Here is an 18,377-nt window from a genome sequence, read left to right as displayed (position 1 = left end):
CCCCCCCCCCCCCCCCGACTTTGGACAGTAGTGTACAGTAGGGTTCACTACAAACATGTGGTTTGTGTTGATTTAGTCTGAGTGGTATCAAAATACCTCCCATAACAGTTTGTCACCTCCATTTCACCCCCTCCCCTCATTTCCAGGTGGCCATTATCGCCATCCCCTCAATCTTCACTGACCAGAAGCTGGCTGAAAAGTCACGATGCTGATCATATGTTTTAATTTTATATTCCATCCCCCACTCTCCAGCCTTATATCTAATATGTCAGCATTTCGTATGCCCTGCCTCCCCCCTAACTGGACTAGAACGACTTTTTTAAAGAATTTTACTTTGACCCTCCTCAATGACCGATTCATGTGAAACTATTTCCAAGCATCTCACTTTTTGTAATTCAACTAATTTCAGAGACTGACCAATATTTATTATTCTACATTGCAGAAAAAAAGCAAGTGAGCTAAATGCTGTATTTACTGAAAATGGTAGACCAATAATATTAAACTATTTCCAAAACAATTCATTTTCTGTAATTTAACAAATTTTAGAGACTGACCAATATATACATAAATTTTTGCAGGAAGTCGCAAGCGAGCTAAACGCTGTATAACTGTGGAAATCGTCGGCCAATTATTACCACTAATTAACAAAGACACTTTCTATGGCATGTCACAAAATAATTTTTTCAAAAAATCATTCTACATGAAGCATAAGGCTACTACATACAAGAACATGTTTATATATTTGTTTTTAAACAAAATATTTCTGTAAACTGTACAGTAGACCATATGTTGTTACAGAGATAAATATCTCCGTCACTTCGTCCACAGACACAGTAGGTAAATTGTGGTTCTCCAGTCTCCTCCCACCAAACATTTACACAGCAGACAGACGCAGACTTCAAAAATAACAAATCAACCGCTTGTAGAAATAAATACTGGAATTAGTGTATCTTCAACAAAAACACAACACACATAGCAGACCTATGCCGGGCCAGGATCTATAAACCAAAAACACAACACACAACAGACCTATGCCGGGCCAGGATCTATAAACCAAAACCAAAAATATTATTTCAAAACATGTTGCTTGAAACCACTTTGCCATCATCATTTAACCTGTTTATTAGGACCAAAAATCAAATTCTTTCAATTAATGTTCAACTTAGGCAGGTTTTATTGATTCCAAAGTTTTGAATTCCATGACGTAGAAAGATGAATTAAAGCACTATCATAAGAAGTATCGCATTATGCTAAATCTTTGGACAAGATTGTCATATGTAACGTTGTCGCCTCCGCCATTTTACCTTCTGTTAACAAAGTTTCCCCCAATATCTTGTCATGGTTGATTTCAAAATAGAGTTGGACATCTTTTTTCTGCTTCAAAGAGACATATTTTATAGACTATCCAAGCTTGAGGTTGTAAACTATTAATAACTGATGTTGGAATAATATCGGGATCACGAGTCCAAGTCTGTAACTATAATTGTCTTATGTTTCAATATTCACTTTGTGCAGTCGACACACTTTCATAAATATTTATATTAAATTACTAAAACTGAACGATAAGGGTATCAAATGCACGAGCTTACGACAAACATAAATATTTCAAACCGAAATTAATATACGAGAAAAACGTTATTTGATTTTTTTTTCTTTCATGCATTCAAGTTTGGGGTGTAATAGTAAAGTGTGGCAGCCAGCGAAGCCTGAGTTTGTTCCTTTTATGTTTGTTTGTGTGAAAAGAGTGTTCGCTTAGGTCCACAGTTATATTACACCGAGTACTGCTGAGTACTGCCGTATCTAAAATTTCATTTCCACCACACAATTTTCTGCCCCTTTAACAGATTGGGTGATCAGAACACAAAGTAAGGTAGTCCACTTATAGTGTAAACAATTTTCTCACGCATTGTCAACTCCGACCGTTTACTACAGTAGAGAGGTAGAGACGGAAAATGTGAACGGTTTTCAGGAAATGCACATAGTAACCATTATCCTGAGCGAGTCATAAGTAATATTTTTACTTCCGGTAAATATCACAGGGAGAAAATGATTGAAAAAGCCCCTTTTAAGTCTATCAGATAAATATATAACTCTTGTGCGACTAAAATGATGAAAGTATTTTTCTTGAAAGAGAATTGAGAGTTACATATAAGAAGCCGTATTTATTCCAGTATTTACCCGGCTGCAACTTATCATTCCTTGACATTTTAGAAAAAATATTATTTTTATATAAAAGTCTGCCAAATATTTGATCAAATTCACAGAACAGTAAAGTGTGTATGTCAAAGTGTGTATGTTAAAGTGTGTAAAGTGTCAGTCGCTGAAATATTTCAATTTTCCAACAATATTTACATGGAATACAAATTTCTATGCAATAAACATACGTAACTCCAGTGAGGCCATCATAATCTAATGTATATAATTAAAATAATGTTTTTATTATCGGTAGATAATGGTTGTACTGTACCTATGAACAGTTTTATTAGACATTAATTTGCCAAGGTATGTATAATTTATATATAGTTCCAATTCTATTAGACATTAATTTGCCAAGGTAGGTATAATTTATATATAGTTCCTATTTTGATTGACAGGTCTCTTCCTCCCCTTAGATCAGCGACAAACTAAAAACTAAGAGCCACACATTTATCCTAATTAATCAAATTGTCACCAGATAATTAATATTTGGAATAAATTCCCTTTAATTCTGCATAAATATCCATAATTGACTTTTAACTTGAGTATTGTACAGAGTATAAGTAAATTGAAACATATATAACTTGTATGAATTTCCATCAAAATGATTTAATTGTCCTTGTTCAAAATAATTCAAAATTAACATACAGACAATTCATCAAAACTGATGGATATGCATCTAAGATATTTCAAATTTAAATATTATATTGGCAAGAATTTTACTCTGGGTTTTTTTTCATGAGAAAATTTGTCTCAATTAAAAGCTTTAAAAGGTTTTCTTTCTTCCATTGTTTCAATTGGAATACAATTTGTTTATTAATTAATTTTGTTTTATCTAATTTTGACAAATATTAACATCTTGTCATACCAATAGTGGTTTATTAGTGGTTTCTCCCTACAAACCCTCCATGTAAACCCTATTTCGAAAAGAATTGCATCTGAGATTTTTTGGTATTTCTTTAGTCCTGTAGAAAATATTTCCATGTGCAATATTTTATTTCAATGCATTTTCAAGACTTCATATTTAAAATCATTTTTTTTTTTAAATATTACAAACCTGTTTCACCGATGATGAATAAATCCTGATAAATCCCGTGCTGAAATGTCACGAAATTACTGAAAATATTCCTGTTTACGTAAAACGTTTCTGGAAAATAATTAGCATCCAAATTTATAATGAAACTGATCACTTATTAAAATATGAATCCATATGACTGACCAGTGAATTGGTCAGTCTGATCCGCAAATGGACATTTGTCTGACACTCTAGAGTAAATAATTCCCAGGAAAATACACACCACTTATCCTCGAATGCTTTGAGACAATCGAAGGAGGGCAGTCAGACCCCCTTAGAACATTGCCGATTAAACAAACACGATCGCCTCTATCAACAGATGTGTCGGTTCTTATCCTGATAAGTCGTCTGTACATCTATGTCATGCTACACCTTTACCTGTAGTAGGTTTCTCGTTAGCCGTGTTACCTGTGTCACATGTTACCTCTGTGACAGTTTTTACTATAACTCCTACTGCTAGAGTTTACCTGTGCGGGGAAAGCCTAGTGGTGGGAGAGTCCAACTTGTTCTGTCCCCTCCACAGGTATCACTTCCTACTGATAAGACATTAGTGTATGGGAGAGTGGGATCAGGTCCGCTGCAGGTTTAGGGGGAGTAGGGTTGTGTGTTGATGTTCTAGATCGTATACAAATACATTATCATGCCTCTGGTGCGGAATATACAGCAAATGGGGTATAAGCTTCAGATATATAGACAGATGCAATATACGTACACCTGTAAACCTGTCAATCAAACTCCGGTAAGTAACAGGTAAGGTACATGTAATCATGGCAGGTCAGTGCTAGAGCGACAAGACTGGTGGTCAGCTCGTAAAATATGCTTCGGCCACCAGTGGTCACTCAGTGTCTGGTCAGGTGTTTGTAAACAAGGTTTAGGTACACAGGTGAAATAAATCTACAAAACATTACACATACCAGTGCATCATACAAAGTTAATCATTACGATATTTTCCGATAATACGCAACGATAAATTTTATCATTTATTCAGGTTACAACTTAAACATTTTGGTATAAAAACGTGAAATGAAGTTACAAGAAAATGAAATCTTCAAACATTTTATAAACATATATTTGACAAACACTATAAGTTAATTTTATCATTTATGTGGGTTACAAACTCAAAATTTTAAGGTAGTGAAATAAAATAATTTGACAAGAAAACTTGAACTTGATGCATTTTATTTAAATATCAGACAAACAAATGTCAATTTCATTCCATGTACATGCAGGTACCAGGATACTAAAACTATGCTGTCTTATACAGCTGAATATCAACACATTCAGATAAATTGAATTAATTACAGAAGGATCTGAACACCAAATCATAATTTGAATCAAAAACCTTACATCAAAAATTTATATACTCAACTATAATTTTACATATCTGCATTCTATTGAAAACAAAATGTTACCTTGAAAACTGAATTAATGTCAACTGCTCCATCCTGTGACACCCAGAATTGTACAGGTGCTAACTCGTTAATTAATTTACAGGTAAATGAGGAGTACAGCTCGTTAGTAATGTATACTGGGACGTTTTCACTCGGTCAAACTTTCGCCCTTCGCTTGTGAAATCCAAGTTTGCCCAGTGTTAATTTCGCCTTTCACATTTAATTACTTTGTAGATTATGTTGTTGATTAATATTTCGCTGTAATGATGAATTCGCCCTCATTCCAGAGGGCGAAAATGGCAAAAATATATCTGCAGCGAAAAATTTCCTGATATTCAGTTATCATACAGGGACCTCCGTGGCCAAGTGGTTAAGGCGTCAGACATTCTGCTACCACTAGCCCTCCACCACTTGGTCCCGGGTTCGAGGCCTACATGAGGAAGTCACCAGGTACTGGCCGTAGGTCGGTGGTTTTCCTCCGGGAACTCCGGCTTTCCTCCACCATCAATACCTGGCACGTCCTTAATGACTATAGCTGTTAATAGGATATAAAACACAAACAAACCAAACCAAACCAAACTATATAGAAGTGTAACTACTGGCCTATCTACCAAGATAGGCGACATATTTTATTCACATCAATTTGCATTGTCCATGTCTTCAAGTGTTCCTTAATTGTCCTCTTGGATAAGTCTGACATTGGAAAATTTGTACAGGTGCTAACTCACAACATATGGAAAGTATACAGGTAGCTTTACTAACGAGTTATCAACAGGTGGAAAGTATACTGGTACATGTCTCTATACTAACGAGTAACAAACAGGTGTGGACTGACAAGATAAAGGTGTGACATTCATCCTAACACAATGGAAGGTTTATTCTTCAAGGCCACAGAGTTTGATGTAAGCAGTCCCGATGTGCTTTTCCCCCAAAACCCTTTTTAATACTTCTCATAGAATGACTTTAAAACTTTAAATATTCTTCTATGCTTGTTCAGATTGGTATGACAATTCAAAAGTCATTGAATCGATCTGTTCATTTTATTTTAATTCTAATTTGTTTATTGACACAATTTTTTCCTAAATAAGGAAATAGGGAATCAAAAGGATTGTCTGAAGACAAGAAATACAGAAATAAGTAATTTTCGGACATTTATCGGAAATTTAGATTAACACCTCATTAAAGCTGATTGGAAATGTTGATAAAGGTATTTACAGGTACGACAGGTCAAAGGTCACATCAATCAACACTACAAGTGTCAGAATTAACGAATGAATAGACTTCAATTTTGATAATTCTTAAATGTATGATGACAAAGAACAATAAACGAGGCGGTTCAGGGTTTTTTCCAGGCAAACTGATGACAATCTGTTAAAATTCCTGTTTTGATACAAAATGCTATGACAGAAAAATACTGAATCAACTGTTGATGCATTATACAGAGCACTTAGAATTTGGTAAAATTTCAATGACTGCAGAATCTTCAAAAATATAAACCTTATTCAACTTCAAGTAATGTAAATCAGTTAATTAACTTTTTCACCCCTACATTTTAAAACTGGACTTGCCCAGTCTTTGATATGGTAAGGTTCAAAAGTGACTTTAGGGGTTAATGGGTTAAGGTGGAGTGATGAACTATTCTGACAAGACTTAAGATGGAGGTACATCTGGTGGGGAGCTTATTAGGTAGAATGGTAGGCTGTATACAGAGATGCTCATCACAATCTCTAAACTTCGTTTTATCTCGCTACGGCTGATGAATGGTCAGCGATGAATGGTTCGTGATGACCACACGTTAACGACCTTGCTATACCAGTTTACAGGTGTGCCATATAATTACAGGTGAGGCCTGACCATACGGAGTGGCATGTTTATGACACAGGCTACTTACCTGTGTCAACCCACCACAAATACATCTGTTAATGAGCACCCGATTGTAATCAGAATCTTAATTACAGGTATTTTTCACAGGTGTGAATAGTTTGTAAATCTGTCACAATAAGTTTATTAACTTATAAATGAAAAGTGTAACTACTGAATTAAACCAATCAGATTTTACTGAAAGAACTAACACTGGTTTTAATGACGATTTCACAGTGATTATTTTGACATGACATTTTGAATGCCCTGATTATCAGGCATCGCAAGTAACATGTTTCATGATCAGTGTTATGTTGATAACATGTCTCGGACAAATTTGATTGATCCACAGAAAAAAAGTGCAAAATTGATATAGATTTTGATAATCTTCATTACACTAGTCCATGCAGTTACAAAAATACAATGCATCATATGCAGGGAAGTAAATGTGTGTTGTTGGAAGTAGATTTCTTTTGAAAACTGATCTCTGCTTGGACTTCAAAGGATTATATACTCATACTGTTTTTATCAGGTTATTTAAGACAACCTATGAAAACCTCTTTATCTTAAAAGATAATTTGGTAACAATTCCTGTGTAAACAATACATTCAGATTAGTTTTATGTACAGTTCGGTATCTTTGGGTTTTACAGCCAAACTCAGGCTGCTTCCCATAACAAAAAAGTGCTGATTCCCCTATTAAAGAAAAAATAAAGAATATCTTCCCAATTTCAATAAGAACAATGCTCTATTTTCCCAATTCATGCTTGAACAGGCTGCTGTAAAATTTAGGTAGAAAAAACACTGCTTTTGAATGAACCTCAAAAACTTAAATATTATATCAGTCTAACTTAACTCATTCACCTCTACTATTTAAACTGGACTTGCCAAGTCTTTGATTTGGTAAGATTCAAATGTGACATTAGGGGTGAATGGGTTAAGCTTACCCTAAATCAACTGAAGACAGCTACCGGTACTGTACGGTACTGTACGTACCAGCACCTGTTTCCTGCTAGTTAACTAAAACAGAATAAATTATATCCTTATTAGGTGCTATAAACATTAATTAACCAATTATCACAGGTCATAAATTCCCTTTCATACATAAATGTGAAAAACAAACAACTGTTACAACGCTTTGACATTTTGTGGCTCCGATGAACTTTATGATCGACAAAGCTGACGACTAAAACACACTAATGAACTTTACGAAAAAGCTGACGACTAATACACATGATTAATAGAGCCCTGTTCTTCTGTATAACCAAATAAAACTTAAAATATTACCGGTGGTTGTCACACAGATCTTTGTCTCTCACACTCGATCTTCATATATCATCATAACTAATTCATTGTAGTCTCTTTACCTCTCATTATCAAACATATGACAATTATAATTATAAGTTTTTAAATAAAATAAGAAAACAATTTGTACTCATTTGATTATCTAAAAATTCTCCAATTCTCAAATATCAAATGAACAAATTTTGAAGTAAAATTATCAAAAATCATATTTATCTAAATTATCTTGTATTTACAATATACCTGAGCTATTTCTGTACTGTTTAGTTCAGGGTTGTTTTTTGCGACATTTAACCCACTCACCCCTAAAGTCACATCTGAACCTTAACAAATCAAAGACTGGGCAAGTCCAGTTTAGATAGGTAGGGGTGAATGCCCTGGTACTCCAGTTTCCACATACATTAAGACCCCCTGGGTTCTTGATTTTTAAAACTTGGCAAAAGCTTTAACTCGTTAACCCCTGAAGACACATTTGAACTCTTCTAAATCAAGGTTGGAATAGTCCATTATGAAATTTCAGGGGTGAATGAGTGAAGGTCAGAGTAATTTGAAAGTATCATGGTCTGCAGTATGAAACGAAGGTTAAATGAAGAAACATGATCTGAAATCGGAAATATTTATCTTATAGCCAGTTAATAAAAACATTTCAATAAGAAAATATTTCGGTCCAGTTGTGGACCAGCTTTTTTCACCTGTGTGTGGGACGGTCCCCCGGTAGACACCCTTTAAAATCCCTATATGACCGTATCAAATTCTACGATTTATTCTATAAATGTACTGAGGCACAAGCCCAGTAGCGACGATTCTACATTTGAAATACAAAATTCTCATTTCCGGAAAAAATTTAACCCGAAAAAATTCCAACTCAATGAGTAAATGGAGGTTGTATTTAAATACATCTCATTTCTGTTTGGGGTCGTTTAAAACTTAAAACTTGAATACAATCATTGTTATATTGTAACAATAATACTTGTATTCGCGACCAATCGATCAACCCTACATGACTCTCCGGTATTGATCGATTCGCCCTAGTGTGGTCAGACAGGATTGCGATGGGTGTTTTTAAAAGGTGAGTCAATGAATGAAAAGAAGAAAAATACGTCGAAATCCATCTCTGTCGGAACATACTCCTCCCATTTTTCTGTCCCTAAAATTTGAAGCTGATCTGTCAAGACTATTCCTTGTTCCCTTTTTCTGTCTTTAGAAGTTAGATTTTTCAAACAGCACCTTGAACACTGTAATCCCTCCCCCTTCTGGCCTGTAATATTGAACCCTTGTGAGACCGTCACCTTGCTTAATCCTTTTACTGACCCATAAATAGTCCCCTAAACAAAGCATAAACACGCCCCCTAAAACATAACACTGATTTATATTTCTGATTCACAAACAGTTCTCTGAAAACAAACAGTTCCCTGAAAACAAAGTTCTAAAAACAAAACGTGATCATCCTGCTGTCCCCCAAGTACAACAGATTTACAATTCTGATACAAAATGATTTCCCAAAAAAATTATAACTGTCCTTCTGTCCTCTAAATTACAACACAAATATACAATTATGAAATAAAATAATTTCCCCAAAAAAAATTATAACCATTTTTCAGTCCCCTAAAATACAACACAGATTTACGATTCTGATACTCAATAATTCCCTAAATAAATCGCGACTGTTTTTCTGTCCCCTTAAATATTACAGATTTGCGTTTCTGACATATTAACGGTTCTAACGATTTTCCTAACAAAACCAATCCTTACATAATGTAGCAGAGTAGACTGACTAGGGCAATTGATTGTAGTCGATCAGGTTAGCTTACTATTAATGAACCCATTCACCCCTAAAGTCACATTTAAACCTTACCAAATCAAAGACTGGGCAAGTCTAGTTTTAACATGTAGGGGTGAAATATTTAACTGGTTGGTCCTGGGTTCAAACCTCAGTTTCAGTTTCAGTTGAATATTTCCTTTCCTTATTCACCCCTTAAGTCACATTTGAAGCTTACCCAATCAAAGACTGGGCAAATCTAGTTTTAACATGTAGGGGTGAATAAGTTAACTGGTTTGAGCATCCCTCTAGAGTTTGGAGGCCCTGGGTTCGAATCCCAGTCTCAATTGAATATTTCCTTTCCTTTTACAATATGAACATTCAACCCCTTAAAGTCACATTTGAACTTCACCAAATCAAAGACTGGGCAAGTCTAGTTTTAACATGTAGGGGTGAATGAGTTTAAAAATAATATATATAACTGGTGAGAGCATCCCTCTAGAGTTTGAAGGTCCTTGGTTCGAATCCCAGTCTCAATTGAATATTTATGAGCATATTTTTGTTCTTACTCTTCTTGTTGCTTTCCTTATCTACAGAAGAAAACTTCTTCTTCTCAAAAAGTGTAAACCCTTTTCCTCAATATGCTTTCAAAGTTATCCATGTCAATACATGATTTATTTGATTTATAAAAGAAAATCAACCATTGACCATAAGTAGCCAATGTCACCCTATTTTGCATGAGATGAGAAGGAATGTAGAGAACGGATTCAGTCTTATACTTTCAGATTTCAGATTTTATTTCCAACACTCAGACACATGAAAATATGTAACATGAGGTACATGTACATGAATTAACTATTTTGTAATTAGACACAGCAATGCATATAATATATGTAGATAGCCACAAATATATCCAGACCTTTGCATATACATAGCGTGTGTATATATGAGTCTTACGAGTCCTATTAAATTAAGTTTGCATAGCTTATAAACTTGCACACAGTTGATTTGATCTTTAAATAGGTAAAGTTGACCTTGACCTTCAATCTTTTACAAAAAAGGTTCATCAAATATAGTATATTTATCATCAATTTCAAAACAAATTTTGTCAATATAAAGCAAAAGATAAAATTGTGTCTATATATAGTGGAAAGGCGACATGCCGACTCCAGAAACTTAGAAATAGTTTTAATCTTCAATCTGTAGATATTCTTTATCAGACGTTACTTTCGGAGAAGATGCACATAAAATGTAAATACAATCTGTATATTTGATGTAATACTGCGACATATAGATGCCAGGAGAATCGTGTTCAGACTGCAATAACACAAAATACAGGTCAAACTCAAGTACTTCGGGTTCATACTTAAGCACCCAAACCAAGAAACATTTAGATACATAAAAAAAATCCCCGTACTTGAACAAAGATTACTTTTTCATGAGAACAACTTGTAGTCAGGTCATTACTTCATAATGTTTACATGTCACAGTCTGTAATAGAAGTGAGAGCCGTCATTTTTTTCGTTGTTTTAGTTTAAGTTGTCCATATCGTACGTGTTCTGTGGTCGAAGTACTGCAGTTAGGGTGCATGTCACTGACTTCCACAGCCTTGTTTATTTGCTAATATTCTGTATGCAAAGTATGGCAAAATATGTATATTTCAGTTAAATGTACACCACTTGCATGAAATTGTAATGAGGGTGTACAATTTCACTACCCAGATGCCCAGGAGCCAGTAAATTTGCATTTTTAATTCAGGGCTAGTGACATTTTTGAATTTTACTATGAATACATAGGTTGGGCTTATAGAAATTTTCAAAAAACTGTCTAAAAATGAAATTTTACTCTCCTGTCTGATGTGACATAAACTCATTCACCCCTGAAGACACATTTGAACTCTTCCAATTCAAAGGTTGGAACAGTTCATTATGGAATTTCAGGGGTGAATGAGTTAAAGATGAAAGACATAGCATCATGTTCGTCAAGATGTCTTTCGATTTAACATTAAAATTGAAACACATAAGTCACAGTGACAATACGGAGGTCTTCGCAATGGCTGGAAACCTGTTTTCACAAACATTTTCATCAGTTCTTCTCAAAGTGTTCTTCTCTTTTACAGGGTGGCTACAAGAAAGACTTGTTTCATCAATCTCACATGAAACAGACGCTCAATACATGTATATACTAAATATTGCCTCATTCTGATTGGCAAAGTACTTTTTGCATTTGCTCGAAGAAACAATTGCAAACCTGATCCTATTATTTTTGGATTGAAGAAATCTTTTCTTTTCTGTTGATATAAGAAAATCCTTTAAAAATAAATATCGTAAATATCTTCGACAACTTTAGGCCAGTATTCGAAATTTAGGTACTCCCTTTAAGGAACTTCTGTCCTCAACATAGAAGCGCTGCTTTGATTTGTCAAATCTTCAACTTTCAGTTCTACTTGACATCCTAGAATGTATCTTGAATGTTTCCATGCTTTTTCCTTTAACTGAGTCATTTTAAACCCCGATACATGTGCCGACCAAATCAGCTATTATACATTTCAAAATTTCTGATAATATCCTACACAAAAACATTCAGCTAGCACATTGAGAATAGCTCTTGAGTGCACCGTTTTCCCTCCATATACTGAACTACTGAAAATATTAAAGGAAAGATTACTTATTTTTTTCACAATAGAAAGATTATCAAACAGTGACTTCACGTGAGGTATACAAAATTTTTCAATTATCTGACTTCCATGAATCCGATAAATTCATGTGCATCAGACCGGAACAATCTGTATTATCAATCCAATATAACCTTTTATATTTGTGTAATTCGTTTGCTTCAAATTCTAACCCAGGGCATCGTTTTCACATCTCATTCAAAAGATAAAGATTATCGCTATGTACATATGTGCAAAAGGAGTCGATCTTCTCGCTTTTTCATCAAAAGATGCGGAAATTTCCCTTCCATTATGTAAACCAATATCTGATGGAGTCGAGACATATTTGGCAATAAGAACTGATTCAGGTTGAAAGGACAAACTGTATGTATCTGATGCTCAGCGTTACCAACAGCTTAAATGGTCTGCTGATCAGCATTATCTATAGTTGACAACGACAGCCTTGCGATGACGAAAAAATCATAAAAATTCTGTGGCACCTCAGGAGGCTGCTAATAGTGTGATTGATAGATTTTCGACATGGTTTGAATTCAATACAGGATTTTTTTTTTCTTTATAGAGGCAAAGGTTGCTGTTCGGATATACTTTTCTATAAAACGTATTAACAGGCTGTGAAATGGTTGGCCTATTAAATACCCAAACTAAGGCTTATTAGAGCTCTACATGGGACTTTTACGATAATACAGTCTCGTAAAGACCAGCCATTTCTATAGTTTATGCTTGAACGAATCGGAGCATCAACAGTTTGCTAGAGGGATGTTAGCAAATAAAACATTATTTACACCTTACAAGACAATTCTGGTATTCCGCTTGGAGTTTTTATATTTTATTTTCAGCCTATTTTAAGTAGAGAACATTTGGTTAACTGAAAGTTTATTGAAAATTTATACGTGGTGACTTTTTCACCTGTCCCAGTAAATGAAAGACAACATAGCACACAGGTAGACTTACGGAGCTCCTATGAGGCGAGTGGTTTGAAACGCGGACAGTTAATATGGTAATGTAAGTTAGCATTCAAAAGGATGAAATGTAGATATCTATGGGGGAGCTCGAGAATCGTAAGATTTACATAAAGTTGACATATAAATATAAGTTATTATGACTAGCAGCTGTTTACGGCATCAGCCTGTGAAATTAAAATCTCTATAGCAAGAGGCAATCCACCTGCTCCCGTACGTAATTTCAAATATACTTTTTAACAGTTCAAGCATATATAGTGATTAGCTTTACACACAAAGGAAACTTTTAGGACTCAACTTCGACAAAATCCACAGCATTTTGTATCAGATAAATTCTTAAAAAGTACAATTTTTATTCAATTTATGTGCATAATTTTTATTGCAACAACCTGTATAGAGAGATCACAGTTAAACCTGTATAGAGACACTACAGTTAAACCTTAATACAGAGACCACAGTTTAACCTGTATACAGAGACCACAGTTTAACCTGTGTATAGAGACCACAGTTAAACCTGTATACAGAGACCACAGATAAACCTGTATACATAGACCACAGTTAAACCTGTATACAGAGACCACAGTTAAACCTGTATACAGATACCACAGTTTAACCTGTATACAGAGACCACAGTTTAACCTGTGTATAGAGACCACAGTTAAACCTGTATACAGAGACCACAGTTAAACCTGTATACAGAGACCACAGATAAAAATGTACACATAGACCAGTTAAACCTGTATATAGAGACCACAGTTAAACCTGTATACAGAGACCACAGATAAAAATGTATACATAGACCAGTTAAACCTGTATATAGAGACCACAGTTAAACCTGTATACAGAGACCACAGTTTAACCTGTATACAGAGACCACAGTTTAACCTATGTATAGAGACCACAGATAAACCTGTATACAGAGACCACAGATAAACCTGTATATAGAGACCACAGTTAAAGCTGTATATAGAGACCACAGTTAAACCTGTATACAGAGACCACAGTTTAACCTGTGTATAGAGACCACAGTTAAACATGTATACTGAGACCACAGATAAACCTGTATACAGAGACCACAGTTAAACCTGTATATAGGAACCACAGTTAAACCTGTATATAGAGACCACAGTTAAACCTGTATATTGAGACCAGAGTTAAACCTGTATACAGAGACCACAGTTAAACCTGTTTACAGAGACCACAGTTTAACCTGTGTATAGAGACCACAGTTAAACCTGTATGTTGAGACCACAGTTAAACCTGTATACAGAGACCACAGTTTAACCTGTATACAGATACCACAGTTTAACCTGTGTATAGAGACCACAGATAAACCTGTATATAGAGACCACAGTTAAACCTGTGCATAGAGACCACAGTTAAACATGTGTACAGAGACCACAGTTTAACCTGTGTATAGAGACCACAGTTAAACCTGTATACAGAGACCACAGATAAACCTGTATACATAGACCACAGTTAAACCTGTATACAGAGACCACAGTTAAACCTGTATATAGAGACCAGTTTAACCTGTATACAGATACCACAGTTTAACCTGTATATAGAGACCACAGATAAACCTGTATACAGATACCACAGATTAACCTGTATATAGAGACCCCAGATAAGCCTGTATATAGAGCCCACAGTTAAACCTGTGTATAGAGACAACAGTTAAACCTGTATATTGAGACCAGAGTTAAACCTGTATACATAGACCACACATAAACCTGTATACAGAAAAGATAAACCTGTATACAGAAAAGATAAACCTGTATACATAAACCACAGATAAACCTGTACACAGATACCACAGTTTAACCTGTGTATAGAGACCCCAGATAAGCCTGTATATAGAGCCCACAGTTAAACCTGTGTATAGAGACCACAGTTAACCCTGTATATAGAGACCAGTTAAACCTGTTTACAGAGACCACAGTTTAACCTGTATAGAGACACTACAGTTAAACCTGTATATTGAGACCAGAGTTAAACCTGTATACATAGACCACAAATAAACCTGTATACAGAAAAGATAAACCTGTATACATAGAAGATAAACCTGTATACATAAACCACAGATAAACCTGTTTACAGATACCACAGTTTAACCTGTATAGAGACACTACAGTTAAACCTGTATACAGAGAAGATAAACCTGTATACATAGAAGATAAACCTGTATACATAGAAGATAAACCTGTATACAGATACCACAGATTAACCTGTATATAGAGACCCCAGATAAACCTGTATACAGTAAACCAGTTAAACTTGTATACAGTAAACCACAGTTAAACCTGTGTACAGAGACCACAGTTAAACCGGTGCATAGAGACCACAGTTAAACCTGTGTATAGAGACAACAGTTAAACCTGTATACAGAGAAGATAAACATGTATACAGAGACCACAGTGAAACCTGTATATAGAGACCAGTTAAACCTGTATAAAGAGACTACAGATAAACCTGTATATAGATACCACAGTTTAACGTGTATATAGAGACCACATATAAACCTGTATATATAGACCAGTTAAACCTGTATATTGAGACCAGAGTTAAACCTGTATACATAGAGCACAGATAAACCTGTATACATAAACCACAGATAAACCTGTTTACAGATACCACAGTTTACCCTGTATAGAGACACCAGTTAAACCTGTATAAAGAGACTACAGATAAACCTGTATATAGATACCACAGTTTAACGTGTATATAGAGACCACAGATAAACCTGAATACAGATACCACAGTTAAACCTGTGTATAGAGACCACAGATAAACCTGTATACAGATACCACAGTTTAACCTGTATAGAGACACCAGTTAAACCTGTATACAGAGACCACAGATAAACCTGTATACAGAGAAGATAAACCTGTATACAGAGACCACAGTTAAACCTGTATAGAGACACTACAGTTAAACCTGTATACAGAGACCACAGTTAAACCTGTATATAGAGACCACAGATAAACCTGTATATAGAGACCAGTTAAACCTGTATACATAGACCACAAATAAACCTGTATACAGAGACTACAGTTAAACCTGTATACAGAGACCACAGTTAAACCTGTATACAGAGACCACAGTTAAACCTGTATACATAGACCACAGATAAACCTGTATATAGAGACCACAGATAAACCTGTATACAGTAAACCAGTTAAACTTGTATACAGTAAACCACAGTTAAACCTGTAAAGCATTTAAAAGTTGTCTCTTAACAAAGATGTTCTGTTAAAAGAGGTCATGGAAATCTTAACTGAGAAAATATCAATACATACATTTTCTGAGTATGAACTCTTGGATAAAAGGATATTTTCTGGTCATTCCATCAATATGGAGCTAATAGTTTACTTTCACTTCACCATGACTTACAGCAAAAGTTCAAAATTTCACGTTTTAACTTTTTCAACTGTTTGTGGTGCGAAAATTGTTCATTCTTGCAAAATACCATTTTAGATTTTCTTTTAGGCGTGTAATCATGACTGACCAAGTAAATGTGAAATTTAAAAAAAAAAAAAATTGAAATCGTATATTTTCTGACATTATCACTCATCGATTCACGACACAGCTTAATTACTTACATGACACAGATGACTTACCAATTTGACGTTAAGACTTAATTCCAGTGAGGAACTAATCCACAGAAATGGTACTGAAGCTGGAAAGGTTTCTCCCTATCAAAACAGTGTGTATGCTCCACCACATCAACAACAACACTGAAGACTTATCAATGTAGTTAAAAGCAAATAGTCTCAATACAGGGGGAGGGGAAAGGGGGGGGGGGGGGGCTTATCATAACACTTGTCTCACTCTGTCAGAGGCTGGAGGGGGCCATCTAAGGGAGAAATCTCTCCTTTTTTATTTAATCATTTATAAAATCTTTTTTTGTTGCAGCCAAGCTCTGGATCTTTGGTCTATTGAAGTCCTGTGGGGGTATTACAGTAATTTATCAGCATCTTAAGGAAAGTAAAAAATACATTTACTTTTCTTGGCCCTCATCAATTAAGTGATATGGCAGATGATGTCTTAATTCAAAACTAGATACCCTCTTTTTTAAAGTAAACATATAAGTAATCATGAAATAAAAAAAAATAAAAGATTTATGCTATCTTTCAAATATAAAAATGATTTTTGGCATTTCATTTTATCATTTGACAATATCTCATCTTATGGGTGTTTTCAAGTTTTGTAATTAAATACTAAGAATATTAATCAAGATAATTTTTGCAAAATGATATATGATTTGGTATTTTGCCAAATTTTATGATAATTTTTCTTGATTTCAGATGACTTTACTCATTCACCCCTGAAGACATTTGAACTCTTTCAATTCAAAGGTTGGACTAGTTCATTATGAAATTTCAGGGGTGAATGAGTGAAGGGCAAAAATATTGGCATTAAACCAAGAACAAATACAGTTAAAAAACTAATCAAGTCAAATTAATATAAATTAAAATTATTCTGTATCATATTTAAAAAAATTAAAGTAATTCTGTAAAAACTACATTTAAATGGTCTGCATGACCATCTAAATCAATACAAGCAAAAAATTTTTAGAAAATAAATCAAAAACAAACAGAGAAAATGTTTATTCATATATACGAAAAATTTTGGAAAGTAATTTATGAAAAAGTTCTAAAAGAAGTCATTAACCACATTGTACTGTACACATCTTTACTGATAAACTTGATGAAAAATATCAAAAACGTGAGTAGAAGCGGCAACATTTTACGCATTCTCCCATACAAATGATACATCAAGCCCAAAACATTTGAAACTCGTTTACGCCCCTGTGATAAGCTTTTTGCGATAAGACAACCCTGTGGAGTTTTCTGTGGCAGCTCGCCCTGGCGATGACAATCTCGGACCAGAAGCACAAACGGTTACTATAAAGACGGTGATTAGCCCATGTGGATGTTTTTATACTTATTTATTGCGTAAACCGCCAAAGCAGGTGTCCTTGTTATCATATAGGGTTTGTCTTTATCATCCATCTTCATACACATGTTTTACAGGGAGTGAACGGAGGAGAGGGAGAGGTCAAAGGGAGAAAGTCTACATCACAGACAGGACGAGTAAGGGACGGGTCAAAGACTAGGGTGGGGAGGGGTCAAGGGGAAGGGATGGGGGTTCAAGGGGAG

The 18,377-nt window shown here is 34.8% G+C and overlaps 1 protein-coding gene across 8 annotated transcripts in view; it reads right to left on the bottom strand.

The window, feature by feature from the left end:
- The window catches only part of LOC110462130 (nephrin-like), a 193,291-nt gene that overhangs the window by 77,028 nt on the left and 97,886 nt on the right, over window positions 1-18,377 (bottom strand). For 4 of the 8 annotated variants that reach the window (XM_021515968.1, XM_021515975.1, XM_021515976.1 and 1 more), the window contains exon 1: window positions 3,254-3,731. The exons of 2 other annotated variants lie outside the window; for them this stretch is intronic. The gene's annotated coding sequence lies outside the window, so the exon portion shown is untranslated. Of the gene's footprint in view, window positions 1-3,253; window positions 3,732-16,835; window positions 16,929-18,377 lie in introns of those variants that run through there. 2 more of the 8 variants (XM_021515972.1, XM_021515971.1) reach the window with 2 other exon arrangements.

This window comes from Mizuhopecten yessoensis, unplaced genomic scaffold (assembly GCF_002113885.1).
Source record: "Mizuhopecten yessoensis strain PY_sf001 unplaced genomic scaffold, ASM211388v2 scaffold10751, whole genome shotgun sequence".
NCBI classification, from domain to species: domain Eukaryota; kingdom Metazoa; phylum Mollusca; class Bivalvia; order Pectinida; family Pectinidae; genus Mizuhopecten; species Mizuhopecten yessoensis.
The sequence above is the reverse complement of the archived record's forward strand: the minus strand, read 5'-3'. Positions and strand labels throughout refer to the sequence as shown.